The sequence below is a fragment of the Schistocerca gregaria genome, chromosome 8 (assembly GCF_023897955.1).
Source record: "Schistocerca gregaria isolate iqSchGreg1 chromosome 8, iqSchGreg1.2, whole genome shotgun sequence".
NCBI lineage: Eukaryota > Metazoa > Arthropoda > Insecta > Orthoptera > Acrididae > Schistocerca > Schistocerca gregaria.
In genome coordinates, this window is record NC_064927.1 from 136967798 (window position 1) to 136984031 (window position 16234).

Here is a 16234-nt window from a genome sequence, read left to right on the forward strand (position 1 = left end):
ATGGTTTACAAGTGTTACCATACTCAGGCAAGTTTCAGGCAGGTGGACAGATAGGAGTGCAGGACGCAAGGACAGATGGAATAAATCGGTCGAAATATGTAGCTGGACTTCAAGGACGCAGTATATGAAGGTAGGACATCAAGTGCTGTATCACTGTTAAAAAGTGCTGCATCGCCAGAAATTGGGATGGAACATTGCTTAAGAAGTAGTAAGACGTTCTTTGCAAGGAATGCATGGAAACAGTATAGAATGTTGTTGGATAATTACTAACTGAATATGTTTCGAGCTTGTAAACGCAGCAGTTAGCAGTATCAGCTGGGGGTTAGAGCCATCCTGTTTTTGTCAGGAATGGTGAGTGAAGTAACATGTCAGGCACTTCAGCTGCCATCAGTAACATCGCCAACGGGCTCATATAAGCGTACACAGGTGGCCCCAGGCGGCAGAAAGAAGAACGGCCAGTACCGGGGGAGGGCAGCGTGGACCAGAGGCGTAGATATTCAGGTGCTGTGGCAGACAACGTGACAGCGAATGCCTCAAAAAGTAAGCTCTTTATTAACTGTTGAACACGCTAGCAATATTGCAAGACAGAAAGGCGTATACTGAGGAACACTCAGTAGATACAACTTAACAAGGTGAAACAGAAAGTGGAATTCACATGGCTACAGTTAAGAGAAATCTAAGCAGCATAGAAGTTCTAACGGATTTGGACGACGATTTAAGTACGAAGTAGATACCTAAACCTCTACTTTTACGAGATGACTTACTTGAGATGCTCTGCCATCCTTCATTGCTGGCTAGCCTGCTGCTGTAAACTCTCTTTCACTTCTTCTCTGAAGTATGCTGCTAGGGACAGGAATCTCTTAAGACTCTTTCTGCTTATAAAAATAAGTAGACATACAAAGTTTCATTTGCTTCAACTAACGACGTATATCTCAACTTTAGACATTTTTCAAATTCCACTCTCCGCCGGCCGGCACTACAGTCTGGAACCGCACGACCGCTACGGTCCCAGATTCGAATCCTGCCCTTAGGTTTGTTAGGTTTAAGTAGTTCTAAGTCCTAGGGAACTGAGGACCTCAGAAGTTAAGTCCCATGGTGCTCAGAGCCATTTGAAGCAGTTTTTTGAAATTCCACTCTTCACATAAATATATACTGTTTAGTAAGTCTCTCGTGTCTCCAAACGTCAGAAACGAACTATTTAACATATAAGAGAAAGGTGGCTTAAACACCCTGTCCATTCTCAACATGAATCAGGATACATGTCCTCCCTTCAACAAGGCTAAGACAAGAGTTTTTCTCAAGTGTACCTTTTCAACGGTTCTCGTTATTACAACAATGGTCACTGACGCCATTAGCACAGAATAACATAGAAGCTGCATGGTTCTTACGTACACTATCACACATGGATCATCCGACAAGTACTTGTCATTGTCGTTCGACCGCCGCGTCTACATTCTTCTCGCGACTGAATTTCAAACCTGCACACACAAACACGTGAGGCGCAGTAGGTAGGATTCTATCATCCCACACTCACATCTAAAATATCGTATGTTCGAGACTGTAGAAGGCTGAGTGATTCTAGAATTTGCGCAGAAATTCTCGAGACACTATGTTGTGGTTGGCAGGAGAGCCAACACCGTTTTGCTAAAGGAGGCCGAAATGCACGCGTTTTAGCTCACGCAGGCTGGCGTGAAGTCTGGAACTTGGCAAGGGAATTAGAATTGAGAAAAACGGACGTAGCTGGTGGAATACTTAACTTTAATCCATTAATGGAGAACGTCGCTCTTTATGGTACATGATTCACAAAATCAATGGTACGGATACTGGCGCCTTGCTAAGTCGTAGCAAATAACGTAGCTGAAGGCTATGCTAACTATCGTCTCGGCAAATGTGAGCGTAGAAGTCAGTGAACCATCGCTAGCAAAGTCGGCTGTACAACTGGGGCGAGTGCTAGGAAGTCTCTCTAGACCTGCCGTGTGGCGGCGCTCGGTCTGCAACCATTGATAGTGGCGACACACGGGTCCGACGTATACTACTGGACCGCGGCCGATTTAAAGGCTACCACCTAGCAAGTGTGGTGTCTGGCGGTGACACCACACACTACATATTTCAATTGGGATATGTACTCGACAAGCGGTTTGTGTGAAGATGAAGCAGGTTTAGCATATTCAAGTATAGTATCCTTGGAACAAGTTCTCATCTGACCATTGGTGGGCTTTTTACTTGATGATATGAAATCCAGTTGATTTTGGCCCCACTGCACGGGACATTGTTCGTTCCACATGCTGGCATAACATACTTAATAAGTAGTACTGTTTCCATTTGAAAACTCCCTTTGTCTTTGTCACTGTGGTTCATACATTGATAACAGAGCACGTTCGGGGCCTTAAGGTGACACTTTATGGTGTCGAAACGGGCAGCATGTTGTACATAAACGACGCTGGATTAAAATACAGCAGTTGGTTTCAGTTGTTATTATTCAGGTAACAATGACATCTGAGGCCCCAGTTTGAACTAGAAAACAGGAGATAAGGATCAAATAAGCAATACAAACGAAGCGCCTTAGGAGTGGCACTTGGCGAGGGAAATAGAATTGCTGACAAGCAGTTCATGGGGTGTTCTGGCAAAGTTGGTGGGAATGAGGAGACTGGTAAGACTCGAGGACTGGCGTGACAACATGCCTTCACAGAGTTCTTTCAAACCAGAATGACATCTTGGGAAATTTCGCACTGTGGATACAGGGAAGCAGTTGGGACTGCATGTCTGTTTCACAGACAGTAACTGACTAGCACTGGAACAATAAGAAATACAAAATTCGTTGAGCTGGTAACAGTGGGAACTTTTCTCAAGAACAACATATTAGAGAACAAAGGGTGTAAGAAATTTTGAAGTGCAAGCGATAGAACTCGAACAAGTACCAGAAGGTGCAAGGATGCCTCTAGAGGGAAATCATGTTGTACATAAATTTGTATTTGATTGCTGTTCTGAATATGAATTGCCCTTAACGATGGATAACGCTCATGCAATGCTCTTAGAATACCAGGCCAAGTGGGGCAAAGTACAGCATCTTTGCGAACCGTTGTTTCAGTACAGGATGATAAGAGAGTTTAATTGCTTGCCTGTAGGAAGAGTAAACATGGAAAATTCGATAGCTACGCCAGAGTTTGGTAGGAAAAGCAAAATTAAAGATTTACTATGTTGAGGAGAACCAGTACCCATTCCAGCTGACGTGAGTCTGATCATGTAAACTTTATTTGGTAGTGTGGAAAGTGATTTATTAGGCAACAGTGGTTCACAAATTTCAGTGATAGCACCAAGCACACTGGACAAGGCAGTACAGTCTGAACTGTCAAAATTTTTGGTGCTGCAGGGAATATGTCTAAAGACATCTGGCATGACTTGTGTCTCAAATCAGTTTTATTCCAACCACTATATTGAATTATATTCCCCAAAATAACTGAACAGAACAGAAAACACACTCCAATGGTATCAATATTTACTACTACACAAGAAAATGGGGCCGAGTGAGCTAATCGCTGATTGGTCAAGATGAGATACGGGACAAAACTCACAAGAACCCGCGGATCATCAGACTTTTGAAACTAACCATGAAGTTTAACACCAGTTTTCTCAAGGATTTTGTGCCAAATGTGAATAACTGTTCCGTGAATTATGTTCTATGTATAAAGCTATATGAGAATATGTCGGCATCTCAATTTTCATTATTTTGGAGCATGTGAGTTATGACTAACCTACACATATACTAACCGCTCTACTTCTCATGTTCGACCTTGAAGGATAGATTCTCCAGTGAGTGGAATGCGGGCTACTCTGGCGCCAAAATAAGCTTCGTTTCTCCCTACATGTGTGAGTGAACTGTGAACAAAAGCGTTAACTTTCATCAAAATATACTTTAGTTGATGAGGACAATAAATATAGACTGGCCTAAGAATACAATAAAATTTACAAAAGTGATTCGCTAGTTATGCAATAAATGTACTTTTGTTTGCACTGAGAGTTCTGTAAGCTTAAAGTGCAGAAAACCTAGGGTATATCGTTATTATGAACAAAACACATATGTCATATCTACAGCAAGAAGTCTCTTAAGTTCAGCGCTGGGCAGCAGTGGAGCAAATGAGTAATGTTTTGGAGAGTAAATGGTAAGCAGTTTATCCATTGCTGTAAACTTTTTCTTTTTCAGGCAACGGCCTTGCCGCAGTGGATACACCGGTTCCCGTAAGATTATCGAAGTGCTGTCGGGCGTGGCCGGCACGTGTATGGGTGACCATCCAGGCCGCCATGCGCTGTTGTCATTTTTCGGAGACCACTCCGCTTCGTGATGCCAATCGCGGGGCTACTCGATCGAATAGTAGCGGCTCCGGTCAAAGAAAACCATCACAACCACACGCCCCTCCTATCCGCATCCTCAACTGAGGAGGACACGGCGGTCGGATGGTCCCGATGGGCCACTTGTGGCCTGAAGACGAAGACGGAGTTTAAACTTTATATATATACTAATTTCATAGTTTTAGCTGTGTGGGTTATAACAGAGCATTTATTTCTTTTTTCCGGACATAAGCGTTTCATTGTCATACCCTCTGCAATAACGTTACTCGGCAGCACATTCAAAAATTGAAATTAATTTGTATAAGTTTGTAAGATGTTCATTAGTTTGTGTTACGAAATATTTGTGGTCATTAATGTGCTCTGGATAATTCTACAAAACTTTCATAATTCTATATTTGATTATATAATTTGTTTAATAATGCTATTTTCCTATAAAGATCATTCATACTTAAAACTGAGTCTTTTTGCAGTTTTGAATTTTCCATTATGTCAAAAAATGATCAAATTCAAGACTGCTTTTAATATTTCTATTGCTTAGTGTCAATAACCAGTTTGTGTCACTAAAAATCAAACCATTGGATTTGGTACTCTAAACCTTTTTTCAACAAATCTATGAATTTTCTAGTCGGTTCAGGTGAAGAGAACAATTTAACATTTTTACTGTATTATATCAAAATAAAAAATCTTGTTTTCTATATGTTTTTAAGACTATTCATGGTTTTATGCATATGCAATATGGCAAAACAGTTGTTTTCGTGCCATTTTACAAATTTATTAAATAAATTAAATATAGTTACAAAACTGCAAGTAAATAATAAAGTTATTGTCAGTGTTAAGCAGTAATACGTTTTGCACAATAATTGGACGATTTTGTCCTAAGCTTACAAAATAACTTCTAATGGCTTTCGAGTTTAATAATAATGTATCAATACACAAATTGCTATGAACACTACGGAGCTTAACATCTGAGGCCATCAGTTCCCTAGAACTTCTTAGATCTACTTAAACGTAACTTACCTAAGGACATCACACACATCCATGCCCGACGCAGGATTCAAACCTGCGACCGTAGTGATCTCGCGTTTCCAGACTGAAGCGCCTAGAACCGCTCGGCAACCCCGGTCGGCTTATCTATGCACAGCAAAAGAGAGATCCATCTTGTTCTCACATGGCATTACACTTACGAATACCTCCAAACACTGATTCTACAGTTTTTTTAATTATAACTTTTAACGCCTGAGTTGGAAAAACGAGCATAAATAATAAAAAGGTATGTAGTTATGCATCTTGTGTGCATGACATTTTCCCTTAATCACATCTAGTACCAAATCTCTCATATCTGTAAATGAAGAATGGTTAACACCAAAACAGTTCGTAAAACGAATTTGTATTTTTATCCGACTTTTGAATTCTTTGAGAAACACCATTAGCAGACTCTCTACTAATTTCATAAAAAAATTGTTGTCTTACATGGATTGCCATTTTTGGCTATAAAAGATTGTACCACTAATGGAAGCAGTTCCATGTTTTTCTTTTTAAATCCATAAGTTTGAGGCAGTAAAGTAAGTTGTCTGTAATTAGATCATCTATTGCATTTAGAATAGCATATTACTCCAACACTTGCGTAACTAGAGCTTCCATTTTGTTTCTAACAGGACGAATACTTAGAACTCTTCTTGAATTAACATGAATGATTTTATTCAGTTGTACAGTAGTGTCCAAACAGTTGCAGGGCAAATTGTTTTACAGTGTGATATGATAAATCTAGTTCAGCTGCAGTAACATTTCCTTCATCATTGCAACATGAACTTGTGGAAACCGAAGCAGAGTCCAGAAATTTTTCAATGATTCCATTTTCTTTTCAGTTATGGTTTAGATTTATGATTTATTATTTCTACGTGCTGCTTAATCTCAAAATGAGAAGAATAAGCTATTCACCTCAACCACCACCAACCACCACTTCAGCCAACCACCAAAGCCATAACAAAACATACACACATACGTATATACGACACACAAAAGCACAAACGAATTTTCCACTCACGGGTCCTATTTCTGCCGAAGCAATTCTATGGACACATAATTAGCGAGTAGCACCGATGCGTAACGAGCAGTACTTTGGAGACCGTCAGCTATTCCACGTGGGAAGAGACATGTTTACCTACTTCACACAGTCTAGGAGACTCATGTGCGGTACTTACTAGTTTCAAAGAATGGGAAATTAACAGTTTCTCACGGTTTCTTACTGGAAACTTTGATGTTGACAATAATGACACCAATGTGAAATACAGCTTTTCGGCGTACTTTATTGTTCTGATAAAGTATAGAGAAGAATCAAAACAACAAACTTTACTTTATAATGAACTACAGGTAGCGAACCTACTCACAACACACCTTGGACAATTGTGCTTTCATCGGTGTAGTTTGACGGCAGAAAGACATCCAGAGAAAAGAAGATAAAAGCGACGAGATAGGTTGGGCCAGAATAAAATGAAAAGACGCTGAGTGGGGAATGCTCATACGTGCGTTCCATTAGACAAAAGAAAATTTACGCTCAAAGTGATTTGTCTCGGTAACTATTCCCAATAAGGCAGATGTCCTCTTCAAGTTTTTTTACTCCAAATGGGCGTTCCTGTAATATACTTGAATATTGAGCATTTCTCCTAGGACATCCTGTATAAGAGACCCAAACGGATTCTGGCAGACACTTGGCCTCCTACGAAGAAGATACTATCTTCGAAAGCTCGATCTGTTACTCACAAGGAAACATCACCAACTCGAGGTCATATTTTCGGAAACACAAAGGACACTTGCAAGATACCTGCCCCGGCAATCGATACCACACAAAAATTAGGGAAATTATGGTGACAGTACGCGGTTATGACCGTGATAATATACAATTTTCAAACTTAGCGCTCATTGGTTTTCTGCCACTCATCCGACCGCGAAGTACTGTACACCGGAGGTACAAACAGAGCTCTCCTATTCACTCATACACTGAACACATATGTGATATATATGTCAAATATTTGTTCAATATATATATGTAAAACAAAATGAATAAACCTAAGTAAATGAAGAATTATTATGAGATGGAGATAGTAATTTTCGATTTTTAATCATGTCAATCACCTTCAATAAGGGCTCTTTCTGCAAATATACTTCAACAGTTTCAGCTATGGAATCCAAAGAAAATGGCGCATAACAGCCATATTAATAATTAAATAGCAGAAAACTACTTCTTACCGATACACTCATTCATTTCATTAATGTAGATGCATTTTCGAATCGCAACATACAAGCGTTCAAAGCAAATAGATCTCTGGCACCAGCTACAAGTTAGAAACCGCGCATTGTGACTCAATGACCAAGGCGCCAACGCTTATTTGCATCATCGTCGTTGTCACTCCGGTGTACAGTGCTTAGAGCTCAGGCATTAGGTGGATGCAGTAGGCGGAGCAAATGACAAACAGCTGATGCGCGCGGTGTGTAAATGCTGTTCATTCTGAAGACATAACTGTGCACTTTCAGAATCATGGACCAGATTTTCGGGCGGAATCGACTGCTGGGTCTAATAACTTGCATATTTTAAAATATGAGGTCGAATTGGTGCTCTTTCCTTGTCAGAACTCATGCTGCTTGAACGCCGATAAAATTTTATATGTAAACCAAAACGGCTTAGAAAATCATCTGAAGCTCTGAATCCTGTTTTAATTGTTATTTCACCTCAAGTGGACAGAGTGAGCTCTCAGTGGTACAATCCAACTGGTGCTTACCCAACGGAGTATTCACAAAGCCTAAAAATACAACAAATTAAAATGTGAAATATTTATGATTTTAAAAGTTTTAAATATAAATTTAGGTTTTATATTAATGTAAGTTTTTATGTTACAAAAGATCTTGATTTTCGTGTCTTAATTCTAAAACAGGAATATTGAAAAGAAAAGCGAATAAGAGGATATTTAAAATTTGATGCAATCTAAAAGCAAAAAATCTGAGAAATATTCTAGAAACAATTACACCGACTAACAATCGGAGACAAAATTGAGAAGCTGTAAATTTTCAAGAATAGAACAAATTCAAAGGCGCAAGAAAATCCTTACGAGAGCAATTTGTAACGCAGAGAAGTATTGTAGATGGCACTGTCGCTGATCTAGCTAAAGCGTGGTCATCAGAAAGCCTTCAAGTGAAAAGAAGGTGAGGAATGAGTAGCGGCTCACGGCACGTGCTCGGAATATCCGGCAGGGAGCTCCACGAGGCGGCTGCGTCACGGAGCCGTTATGTTGCACGCGTCTCCCAAGGTGGTCGCATTCTGCAAGTCAGCAGCCGTAACAGCTGTGCCTTATGGGCCACGCGCGCTACACAGCGAACGGTCCAACGGTACCTCTTCAGTGCAGGAGAGGCTAGGCAGCTCTGTCCCCCCTCCGCCCCTCACCCCTCACCCACTTACACGCACAAAACTGCCCTCAACATTCATTTAAACTTGTACTTATAATCTTTTGAGCCAAATCATTATAACCGCTTGCTTCACAGCGTGTTGGTTAACGGCATTTTCCGGTGCTCATATCTCGGTTTCTATCGCGACAAAAACGTAGTGTCAAATGTTTTGGATTGTCCTTTGGGTAGGGACCATTTGTATGTCGAATACAAGTATCGTCTTAGTGCCACTATCCTACAGTACAGGGCCAAAGCATGAACATTACTTACTTCCTCCTGCTTCGACAAATGGAACAATTAAGTTGGATTTTTTTTTTTTTTGCTTTTGATGTGATTTACGGTGGAATTTATGGAACTTATGGCAACACCACTAACTCATGGGTATTTCCATGGAAACCACTCCCTAAAAAGAGTTTTTTTTACTATATTTTCGCCAGCGAACCAAAACCCAGTCGAGAACTGTAAGGCAGCTATGGAAAGCAACTGGCTGAATTTTTACGATACGTTCATCAGATTCCGATCTCGAAGAGTCTTGAAGCTTTTCTCGATATCTTTATTCAATTCCCAAATATAGAGGTCCAAAGTTACGCTATTCGTACACGTAAAACTTAAACATAGCAATTAAATAAATTGACTGACGATGGGTATACCCGTGATAAAGCTGTGATATAATTAACTGAACGCTACACCCGTGAATGAACAAGTGAACGATAATTGCGATAATTCGTGACTGGTTCCTGAGGAAATCCCCAAAACGCATTTTTTACCATTGTTCAGCCGCCAGCAGCGGACCAAAATCCAGTCGCGGATTCCAGTATGGATATACCGGGTGATCAAAAAGTCAGTATAAATTTGAAAACTTAATAAACCACGGAATAATGTAGATAGAGAGGTAAAAAGTGACACACATGCCACATGCTTGGAATGACATGGAGAACCAAAAAAAAAAAAAATAAATAAATAAATAAATAAATAAAATAAAATAAAATAAAAAAAATACAGAAGTTCAAAAAATGTCCGACACATGGAGCTTCTTCTGATCAGAAGGTTTCGGTCTCGAATTCCTTGACAATCTTCTAGATATCTTTATCCGTTTCCGAGATACAGAGTTTCAAATTTTCCCTACTTGTGCACGTAAAATATGCCGGTGAAATACAAACGTAATATGCGGCGTGACGCCAAAACGTTATTTATAAAGTGACTTAAATCTAAACTTCTTCAGCACAGGTCATGAAGGCCCGAAGGTACCGATTGGCCGTCGTGTCATCCTCAGCCCACAGGCTACACTGGATGCGGATATGGAGGGGAATGTGGTCAGCACACCGCTCTCCCGGCTGTATGTCAGTTTCCGAGACCGGAGCCGCTACTTCTCAATCAAGAAGCTCCTCAGTTTGCCTCACAAGGGCTGAGTGCTCCCCGCTTGCCAACAGCGCTCAGCAGACCACATGGTCACCCATCCAAGTGAAGCGCAGCCCGACAGTGCTTAACTTCGGTGATCTGCGGGGAATCGGTGTTACCGCTGCGGCAAGGCCGTTGGCACTTATAAAACGACTTAGCACGGAAAAATATCATGAAAAGTGTCTTCGTTACCAATTAGTTTTGCATTGTTTCAATTTCACGTAAGTAAACCTGACGTCTGAAGTTCTTTTCATTCGATGTCATGCCCAGCTGTGGCAGGGAAAAGAAGCGAATCAGCAGAAAACGCTCTTACCAATTCACAAAAAAAGGCGACTATGCCCCTTTCTATTGAAAGATTCTACCTTCCTCGACACCTCTTAACATTTTCACAATAATGGCTCAAATGGCTCTGAGCACCATGGGACTTAACATCTGTGATCATCAGTCCCCTAGAACTTAGAACTACTTAAACCTAACTAACCTAAGGACATCACACAGATCCGTGCCCGAGGCAGGATTCGTAGCGCAGTCCCGGACTGAGGCGCCTAGAATCGCTTGGCTATCAGCGGCCGGCTTCACAAAAATATTGGGATGGAAACACATTCCGACTTTTGTATGCTGAGAGAGAAGGAGACAGTGGCAGCGGAAAGGAGACAGAGGAGTAATAAATACTGGAAGATAGTGAACAATGGTTGTGGTATAGCAAGAACGAAAGAGACGATGGCAATGTGAGAGATAGAGAGGGACACAGTGGCAGCCGAACATAGTAGACAGTAACAGAACAGTGTGGGGAAAGAGTGAAGAAGACAGTGCTAGCGTGAGAGGAATAAAGAGAAGAAAGTGGAAGCGAGGGAGAGGCAGAGATAATGAGAGATGCTATGACAACGACAACGAGGAAGAGAAAGATAGTGACAATGCGAAGACACAGTAGCAGTGGGAAGGAATGAATGAGATAGTAGCAAGAAGAGAGAACAAGAGGAAGACAAGGACACTAGGAGGCGACAGTAGTAGTAGGATAGAACGAAGTCGACTGCGGCTATGAGAGACTAGACAGTGACAGTTTCAGAGCTACATCAGATAATGACTGTAAGTTGGGCCGTATGAATGACTAAGAATGGGCAATTGGGGGTGGATGGACATGAGAGACTTATAGCGATCGAGCAGTGGGTGTGACCGAGTTACAACTCGGGGAGCTTGTGGAAATGAAAAGTGAGTTGTATGTTTAAAAGAGCGCAAATATATTCGCATGCCAATAGCTTCCCGAAATTTTTTTTAAAGGTTCTGAGGAAGATAGAATAAGGCTGCCAGTGCCCGAGTTTTCAGAGTCTTTTAATAATGAGGAATATATTCGCCTTTTTTGCATTTCGATACCAGCGTTTTTATACTGGCAACGTATTATACATTATTTTGGCCAGTTGTTCTCTATACTTTACGAGAACAATAAACTACATAAAAACATAATGAAATTTTCACTGTATAGTGGAGTGTGCGCTGATATGAAACCTCTTGGTAGATTTACACTTTGTACCACACGAGAATCGAACTAGGGAACTTCGCCTTTCACGGAGAAGTGCTCTACTGATTTTTTTTAATTCAAAAGAAAATGGCATGATCGGGACTCGATTCAGCATCCACAGATTACGGAGACTTTGTGTGTGCGTATGGGTGTGTGTGTGTGTGTGTGTGTGTGTGTGTGTGTGTGTGTGTGTGTGTGTGTGTGTGCGTTTGAAGAAAGTAGGCAGATTAAACAAAACATCTAACAAATTTATTTTTACAATGTTGCCCTTCTAGGGGTAAAGAAAGAAACAAAATCAAGCATAAATGAAACGTAACGGTTGCTCTTCCGATAGGACCAACGTTTGACACTACAGCCGCTGCTACCATCGATCAACATGTCCATGGATCCTTCTAATCCACCATTAGGGCCAGGCACGTCTTCACGAAGAAGGGGTTCATACCGCTCTGGCCCTCGTTCCGACACGTTTCATAAAATAAACACACACATAATTTTAACCTCATACCTTTCACACACCCTCTGTAGCCGAGCGGTTCTAGACGCTTCAGTCCGGAACCGCGTTGGTGCTACGGTCGCAGGTTCGAATCTGCCTCGGTCATGGATGTGTGTGGTGTCCTTATTATCTTAGTTAGATTTAATTAGTTCTAAGTCTAGGGGACTGATGACCTCAGATCCTAAATCCCATAGTGCTTAGAGCCATTTGAATTAGCTGTGGGGAAGATTCAGGATCATACTATCCAGAATCGTTCCAATAGGAAGGTCTAAAAACCGAGAAAGTATTTGTCATCATCACGGTAAAGACACTATATGGTCACGCCCTTGACCCATATTACTGCATTCTTCTTACATTAATCAAAGACTTTACGGTCATTCATGTGGCGGGGCGGGGTGTGCTGGCATCGGCTGATCGGCAGTTTCTATTTTGCCCCTGTTCCTCTGTATGTAGCGTTGTTATGACATTGTATTTAGGCTTGTGCAGCGTGCGAAGAAACACATAAGGCATAGACATAATAATCAAAACATGTGTATCCTATATTACCTTACTCTTCCTTATATTTATATCTTGCTCTTACGTCATAAGTGTGGGACGGCCTTAGTTGTGCGTCCTCTACTTTATTGCTAAAAAGCAACAGACAGACCGGACACGTATATATGAATACTGGACATGTCTGTGTAAAGCTGTAGATCTGGCAACCCTATCATAGCGTAATACTGCTGGCATCGACGTGCGCCTGTAGCACGGTACACCATCGATCTGGCCTAACAAGGTCGAACGACACGTTAGCATTTATCCACCACTCCATCTCGACTGCCCTGTGTCGACAGTAATCGTAAATGTCGATGTTGTTGGGTTAACATGGGAACACATAGGGGTAGTCTGCTACAGAGTCCCATGGTCAACACTGTATAATGAAGGACGTCCTGATCCTATAACAGCATTACATGTTGTGATCAGATCTGTCACAGATCGTCGCCTTTTCTGCGTTATAGAGCGTGTAGGTCCGTTACCTTCACGATTTGTAATGAGGCTTGGATATCCAACACCTTGTCATCTACTTGTGGTTTCAGCATCGTTCCATCACTCTCCACAGAGTGGAGTCTCACGACAGGTGCACGCGAATATCCGACTAGCTTTGCTTTTCCGAGATGCTCTTTCAAGCTGCTTGTACCGCCGGATTTCTCCGTTTACGGCCTGTATCGTTGCGAGAATGATTCCGCATTCGTCTACACTCGGCTTAAATGTTTCCCGTATTGGGTAAAGTACCCACGAGCCCACCAGGCATTCAGTACCGTGGTGGTCATAATGAAACCACAGCGGTCATAGTATTTGCCTAGGCGCTGCTTTGTCCGGATAGATGGTCAGTGCTCCAGCATTTAACAACTTCCAGAGGGCATCCCCCAAGGCTGTGTTCTGCCCCAGATTCTATTTGTCTTGCATTGATACGTGAATGACCTGTCATTACTTCCACGAGTCGTCCTTGCACAATTCGCCGGCGATACAGCGACCCTTACCAGTAGCCACAGAGTCGATGCAGCGATACTGCGCCTCCAGTGCCAGCTTACATTTATTCATCTATGGACAGCAGCCAAGCGCATTGACCTGAACGCAGAGGAGACGCAGGATATTATGCTTACTCGCCGTCGGCCCGAACTCGAAGAGCGTCTGACACTCCAGTGGCTAAATCAGGTGAAATACATGGAAGTGACATTGGACTGGAAATTCCTCTTCAAGGACCATGCTGAAGGAAAACATAACAGCGCCATTTACTTGTTTCACCAGTTGTACCGTCTCCAATCAACACCTGAACGTGAAACTAAGCGTCTGTCGAAGAACGATCCTGATGTCAATCTTTTGTGGATGCTCCTCGTGCGTGTTCGCCAGTGACAGGAATCTCACAACACTGTACGCCCTTCAAAAAAATACATACTGTTAATTCTTGGAGCACCTAGATGGATAAGGATCAGAGATCTCCATCACGAACTGCACATGGAGACCATTAGGGACGTAACCGTCCCATGCACTCAAAACAGCTCGCTACCATTGAAGCACTAAGGCCAACATCTTGCTTACGTGGGGTCTGTCGTCCTTGATTGGTGACATCGCATCAGTCTCCCCTGCGCCATCGTCGAGGCACTCCAATGAAGCAACAAAGTAATGGAAATTTATAAAAAAAGGAGAAAAAGTAACGTTGAGTGATTGAAATGCAAAGTTAAGTGAAACAGTATGTAACAGTAAATGAAATATAATAAAGTAACCAATACCTTAGGATGATTTAAGGATCTATTGCTCAATGTCCTTCTCAAGCGGAAATGAAGAGATAATTACCCCTTTACACCTAGGCAATCCAGCTATGATGCGGTAGTAATTCTGTGACAGCACAAAAATTTGTTCCCTGTCACTGGAAGTACAGTCTTTTTCAGTACATTTGGAAGCTTAAAGAATAACGGAAGATAACTAACATCGTATCAGCAACGAGGAAATATGTATTTGAAAACCATGGACCTTCTGTTACTGTAAATCCTACCTCGGGCATGGATGTGTGTGATGTCCTTAGGTTAGTTAGGTTTAAGTAGTTCTAAGTTGTAGGGGACAGGTGGACTCAGATGTTAAGTACCATTTTTTGTTACTGTAAACATTGATGGCGATTAAAGGTGCAACACCATGAAGGTGAAGTGCATCAAACGTTTAAGTGGCACGGAGTGTACTACTTGTTTTGAATGCAAATTATTAACATCCCTGTGGAACTACGTACAAAGGTAAGAGTAACATCAACTACGTTCCATCTATCAAGAAAGATTACGCTGCTGCTATCTCATTCAGAAATAGTATTTGAATGCGGTTGCTTGTCAGAAAATGGTGCTATGTTTTGTGTAAGGAGGGAGAAAAGTTTATCAGAAAGTTTCAGGAATCCAAAGTTGCAGGATCGCGGACTATCGAAACTAGTTCATCATTCTGCGATGTTACTGCTCGTTGCAGTTCACAATATGACGACTGCAATGAGAATAAGAAACCGGCCAGTTCAGGATGACAATGCTCGACACTACGCAGAACTACAGCGACCAAAGTGACTACCGCCCGAGAGGACATTGTTTGCTGTGCCATGCGGGATCAAACACCCACGTCACGTACCTTGGGCTTCTTTGCACTAAAACAACTACCCATACAACGACGTGACAGCCTAATCAGACTTCTGCAAACAGCACCACAATGGACATATCTCCGTGTGTAGAAGTACGAATGTTTCCAGATTGCATTTGTTATCGTCATACGGATCCAGTATCTAGCGTGAAGGTGTGGGGTGCCATTAGGTACAAAGTCTCTAGTTTGCACAGCTGCAAACAGCGTCACAATGAACATATCCATGCGTATAGAAGTACGAATGTTTCCAGATTTCATTTGTTATCGTCATACGGATCCAGTATCTAGCGTGAAGGTATGGGGTGCCATTAGGTACACAGTCTCTAGTTTGCACAGCTGCACAGTTGGTAAATTTGAAAGGCAAATGTTACATTTCTAGCGTATTAAGAGAGAAGTGTCTGTGCCCTGTCTCCATGGCATCTTCCAACAAGGTAAAGCAAGAATGCATGTTGCCTGCACTGTTTTGATGTTCCTCAATAAAAATGTGTTCGCCTATTGCCTGACCAGCACGATCTATCACTCACCTGGTCGTGTCTTCCACAGATACTGCAACTGCACCATTGTCCTCTTGGTAATACTATCTTGCTGAGTAAACAAAAAACTCTATATAGGGGTGGACATGCTCAGAAAGCATAGATGCATACTTGTTTTGATCCATTATAATGCTTCAGGACTATGATGAACTCGGGCATGGTATTGAAGCAACATAGAATGACATACCCATCTCTGTTCTAAATTTCACACCTTTTATATCCCCAAATCACCTACAAATTGATTCATGTATTCTTCCAACTACAAGGTCCAGTTAATTAATGTGAGCACCGCCAATGCTCCAAGTTAAGGTGCAGTAACCACTAACCCACAGCAGGTGGCAGCACTAACAGTGCAGGGTATAC

The 16234-nt window shown here is 41.8% G+C and overlaps 1 long non-coding RNA gene across 1 annotated transcript; it reads left to right on the top strand.

Annotated features, from left to right (window-relative positions):
- Positions 1–455: 455 nt before the first annotated feature.
- On the top strand, positions 456–5042 carry LOC126284954 (uncharacterized). Its single transcript, XR_007551581.1, has 2 exons — positions 456–540; positions 4202–5042. It is a non-coding gene; the product is annotated as an uncharacterized LOC126284954 (long non-coding RNA).
- Positions 5043–16234: the final 11192 nt, after the last annotated feature.